Raw genomic sequence first — 5,600 nt, 5'->3', positions numbered from 1 at the left:
ACAGGCCTGAAATAAACTTCAGCTGGGAATAGGCTGCTTCGAGGAGCATCTGCGGGATCTGCTGCAGGGAACAGCTTGACAGGAGCTGCTCCTGGGAACGGTGCTGTGCTGCGGCGTGCTCGCGGGGCCCTGGGAAAGCCAGGACAGCATGTGGGGTTTCTCTGGAACAATTCCTGCTTGGGGACACTCTGGTTGCCCTTCTGGTCTGTAACCCACTGAAGTGCTGGCTCTGAGACCCCATTTCTGTGGGCCCTTCTTTCTTGAAGAGATGGACTCAAAGACGGCTTTCTTACCAAGGCAAGTGAAGCACAGTGGCTTTGCTGCATCCCCAGCCCTTTTGCAGGGCGTCTGACTGCTTTAGCCCCACACACTGTCAGCCCCCCCATTCGCAAGCACCCCCTGCCCAAGCACGTGCCTGTTCCCTGCCTACCCCCAGCCCACGCTGCGCCTTCCCCGGCCCCATGCCACCGCTCTTCCCTGGATCATCATCAGCAGCTGCAGCACAATATGCTCCACAACTCGTTAGGGGGGAAGGGAGGAGGATATAAATAAATAAAATAAAATATGTCTGGCTTAATCCTTTTATCACTATACTTCTTTCAGTCGTTTACTGAGATAATAATCGCCCAGGCGCTGCAGGAAGCAAGCACAGAAATCCAGTGGTAGCACCCTGTGCTCTCATCTGCTGTCACTTGGGTGGGAGGCCAGAAAACAAAGTCTGGGAGAGGGCCAGGCCAGCGAGGTGAGCAAGGTTGGGACCAATAGGACTCAGAGGAGGAGAGAGAAACGGGGAGGGGGGGAGATCCAGAAGCAAACAAAGCTATAGAAGTAAGAGAAACGCAGAGAGAGGATGCAAGATAAAATGGCACAGCAGTAACAAGAAGGGGGCAAGATGATATGGCAAAAAGCAAGGCGAATAAACCCATCAGGAAGTTTAAGGTTTGGCAGCAAAATGGTGCTTTCCTTGCAGACAAGATCAGCAAGAACCAGAGGCGACTGCTGGCCTGGAAGTCCTGCCCAGGTCTCCTGGCTGCTCTGCCTTGGGGTGCAGGAAAATCTAGAGCAAGTCGGGTTCCCTGCCGTGTCCCCAGCAGACACAATGCTCCCCTGGGTGTAACCGCCAGGGTCTCTGCTACATTTGTCATGGAAGCGGGGTGAGAGAAGGGAGCCCCGGCAGGCTCCTCCTGGGGAAAAGTGGGCTTTGAGCTGCTGCTGGCCGCACGCCACCCAACACGACGGCAGACAGAGCTCAGCATGAGCGCTCCTCTCATCACATGTTGGCTCAAATGCTGCCACGTAAAATGGCAGCTGTCTCTTCAAGCAGACAGATGTCTCCATAGCTTTAAAGGGCAGCGGACCAAGGTCATCTTTCCCCAAGACTCAGCCACCTCCTTCTTTCCCTTTCGGGCTTGCTAATGCTGTACATCAGTCCTCTAGCCCTCCGACACATCTCTTCCTGGCACGCCGGTTCATGGAAGTGCAGAACCAAACCCACCTCCCTCTTTCCAGGCTCTCCCATCCCGGGGAGCTCCTTGCCACATCCCAAGGGCAGCCACCACAGAGCCCCCACGCTCGGGGCTCCCACCTGCCTGGCATGCCGAGCCCCTTCCCCCACTCCGCAGCACCCAGCACAGGTCCTTGCCTTCATCCAGGAAACATCGAGTGCCTCTGGGTGTGATTTTCAATTTCCTGCAACACAGAGATCTACAGTGAGATGCCAGGAAAGCAACCTTCCTGCTATTTGACTCAGTTTTATTTGAAAAAGCTCAGGGAGCTGTGCCCATGGGGAAGCTGCCTCGGGAAGACACCCTCCAAGGGGACAATCTTCCCAGCAGGGCCAGGCTGAGATTTTGCAGTCTTTGCTGCTCTCAGTGGGTTTTTAGTCTGTTCCCTTCCTTCAAGACCCTTCAAAGAGCCCAGCCAACTGCAGGCCTTTGGTAGAGCCTAAATGGTGCATCCTGTGCACGTTTACATGCATCGAGAGTGCTGTCGAAGTAAAAAATGCCTGTGCTTCATTCTGCCTGTCCCCGCAGAGGGAAGCAGTGCCTTGAGAGCAAGACGCGAAAACAGAGCTATTTAATTCGATGTTTTCCTATATGGGACTCTTGTCAGTGCCAAGAACATGCCATGGAGCCTAACAACAGTTGAAAAAGGAGCAAAAAGCAAATCCCCTGAGAGCAGCTTTCCTGCTCCTGACAAGGACATTGAGTTGATTGCCAAATGTCATCTGTTCCTCAGCTCTCGGGTCCCCTGGGCTGCACCCCTGATTTTGTTCCCTAGCTCAGTGAGGAGGCCGTAGTGATGAGCTTGAGGAGCAAGCTGCAGTGAAGGCTGCTGCAGCTGGAGCTCTCCCTGCCCAGCACGCTGCCTGCCCTGGCTTCAGGTGCGATGCCAGGAGAGACAGCCACACAGCGCTTCCCCCGCGCCCTCCAGGGGACCCTCATAAAACCTGCCCTCCGTGCTATAAACCTGGGCTGATGCTGAGTAAGTCATTTCCTCCGGGTGATTTAGCAGGGGCTGTTGACGGAGCTGCAGTTTGTCTGGATTAGAAGGATTCATCAGGCAGCAGCATGGCCCTCCTGCCTGGCTCCTCTCATTGCCATCGCCACGGCCATTCCCTTCTGGCTGCCCCAGCAGTCCTGGCCCTTTTCTCCAGAGACAGCCTCAAGCTTTTAGGAAGGGGAGAAGTCAAGCAGGGAAAGAGGTGTTGGACTGCTTCTGCTCTTTTCTCTCCCTGTCATAAAGCTCTCAGGACCAGCTCTGCACTCAGGGGAATATTATCTCTCCGTGCTGCTGTTAATCTCTTTATGGCATCATTTGACCCTTTCTAACGTCCATTGATTTTTGAACTACCCTTTGCAGCAACTCCTCAGCTCCCTTTGGTCTAAATCACCAAACACCAGTGCCCAGGGCAAAACATGGGAACAAATAAAGCAACGGGGAAAAGCGTGTTCAGTAACCGTGACTTCGCTTTTCAGGCCCCTTCTCCCTCCTTCCCTGCCCCTCTCGGCCTCCTTCCCCTCTGCGGGCATCCTACAGATCCTCCTCGAAGCAGTGACCCTCTTCCACGACACAGAGCACCTCGTCCCTACCACAGGCTGTGGCACACCGGGCACCACGGTGCCTCCCATTGCATGCTTGCACCCTCTCTGATCTTCCAGCCCTGTGCCAGCCCCACACCATCGGTTCTGGGCAGTGCCCTCCGCACAGGATGCTGCCGCCTGCTTGGCCGACATGGCCAAACTCACTGCGTTTGAAGTCACCTCCAGAAGATGCTGCTGGCCAGGCCTTTCTCAAGCATCTTCCTATGGCAACTCAACAAGAGGTAAAGGCTGCTGCTTTTAATTTAGTGGTGAGATGACTTCTCACTCCAGATTAATATATTTCAATTTATTTCTGTTTTCTCGAGCTCACCCCTTGTCCAGCAGTGGCTGTCTCCTTGCCTCACACTCGCTACTTGTCCAAATGAAATACTGAGCTGTATTGTCTGCTATTATGGTAAAATACACAATATATCACGCTGATGCATTCTGCGAGTGTGGCATAAAAATGACGAATGTGCTCTGGCCAAACATTTAAATGTATTCATCCCGCATTAGTGAAAAATGAATATTAATACGCTGGAAAATGGCTCGGTGATGAGGGCTTTGTGTCATATTAGGGAGGACACTTCATTCCTTCCTCGTTTTTTTAGACAGCATCAGCCCCCGGTCCTGACACGAGCCCCAGGAGATCTAGCACAGGCCTGCTCCAACAGGGCTCCAGCCAGGACCACGGCGGGGGGAAAACAACGCAGAGCTGAGGCCCGCTGCAGCACGAGGAATAAAATCACACCCCGGCGACAAGCTGGGCTGGGGCATGAATTTGATGGGGAATTCCCATCAGTTCTCCCTGCTGTACAAACTGCCCTGCCTTTCCCTGTGCTGCAAATACCTCAGGGTCTGGTTTTTGTTGCTCTCTTCAATCTCTAAGTCAAAGGCCACAGGAGGGCTTAATGGCTTGTGGGATCCGTTCATCACATTTGGGCTTGGCTGGATTCACCAGCAGTGCGAGTTTGTCTCAGCTTTTCATAATTACTGCCCTGCTCTGTGAGGTGCAATAGAATAGCAAATGAGCGCATTGGTGACTGTAATATACTTTACAATTAGGCCCCTTCATTACTCCATTGTGTGATTTCCATAACCACAACTGTATCTCTGCAAATTTATAGAGCACGTACAACAGAATATACCAAATGAAGAGGAAAAGCAACAATTTTAATGCATCGCTCATAAAAAGCCCTTTCCTCGACTCTGAACTGAGAGACTCAGTGACAGCGGCTCCATCTAAGCTCTGCACACCATCGTTGCTCCCACGGTGGCAGCAGGACACTCCTCTGGCTCCTGTTGGACATTCACACACACAGAGACAGCCCCAAAATACATCCTATATAAGCAAGACAAAGTGGGGAGAGGAGAGGGAGATTTTCACTGCATCTTAGTCGTGTCTCAGGTAACACCTGCATGAATAGCTGCTGGGTTGCTGCCCCTTTGGCAGATTCCCTGGTCGCAATTCCCCTGGAGCAAGGCTAACACAGTGACGAGCTCCCCGGGACTTCATTTGCCTCCAGGAGGCAAAGAAAACTGCCACGCCTGACTGCTGCTCTGCCAAGCCAGGTCTACCACATCCATTTCTCTCCCTCTGGCCAGTGCTTCAAGGGAAGATGAAATAAATACATGCTGTATTATCATAGATACCAAAAATCTGGATTACAGAAACAGGACCGGCCCGACAGCTCCAGAAACACACACCTCCAGCAGCACGAGCCCCACGACGCATCCCCCTGTGCCCCCACACCACCACACGCAAAAGCCGCTCTCACAGCCACGGGCTGCAGAACAAAAAAAGCCTCAAGAGCAGCCCCAGAGGAACTGTTTGTACCCGTACCGCTCACCACTGCCTTTCATCTCCAGCAAGTGGGCCTTTCTACAGCACCATCAATACAGGATGGAGGAGGGATCGTTAGATGTGGCACTTCCATCAATATCTCTAAAAGGAACAGGCGACATGACGAAAGGTGAACCTGAGACCTCTTCAGTCTGGAGACAAAGAAATTACAAGGATCTTTTATTTTAGATGGGTTAGCATTTTGGTTTATACCTATATCTATACCTAATTTATATATCTAGAGATAAAACATCAATTTTTCCTTTGTAAATGGGAAGGGGAGACTGAAAGCTACAACCTTTGCCTAGAAGACTAAATGGCCTTTGGAATAGGCTGATAAGTGATAAAAACAACCTGCAAAAGCATGTATCCTTGCATCATTTAAGATGACCTTTTAGAAGGGAGACACAGGAAAAGGGGGAGAAGATGAACAGAAAAAAAAAATCTGGGGGAAACGATATTTTAAAACCAAACTTCCACTATTGGCATTTGAAACAGCTGCCGCTAGAACAAGAAAATAAAAATAAAGAGATATGACACTTTATTTCCCCCTATCAAACAATATATCCCAGCTAATGGCAGGAGAATAAAGAATTACCCAATGCAGCCTGCAAGAGAGGAAGAGGAGAGAACAGGGGAGAGGGAGGGGAGAAAGGTTATTATAAATGTGTCAG

The sequence above is a fragment of the Oxyura jamaicensis genome, chromosome 10, assembly GCF_011077185.1.
Source record: "Oxyura jamaicensis isolate SHBP4307 breed ruddy duck chromosome 10, BPBGC_Ojam_1.0, whole genome shotgun sequence".
Classification (NCBI taxonomy): Eukaryota; Metazoa; Chordata; class Aves; order Anseriformes; family Anatidae; genus Oxyura; species Oxyura jamaicensis.
Note: the sequence above shows the minus strand (reverse complement) of the source record.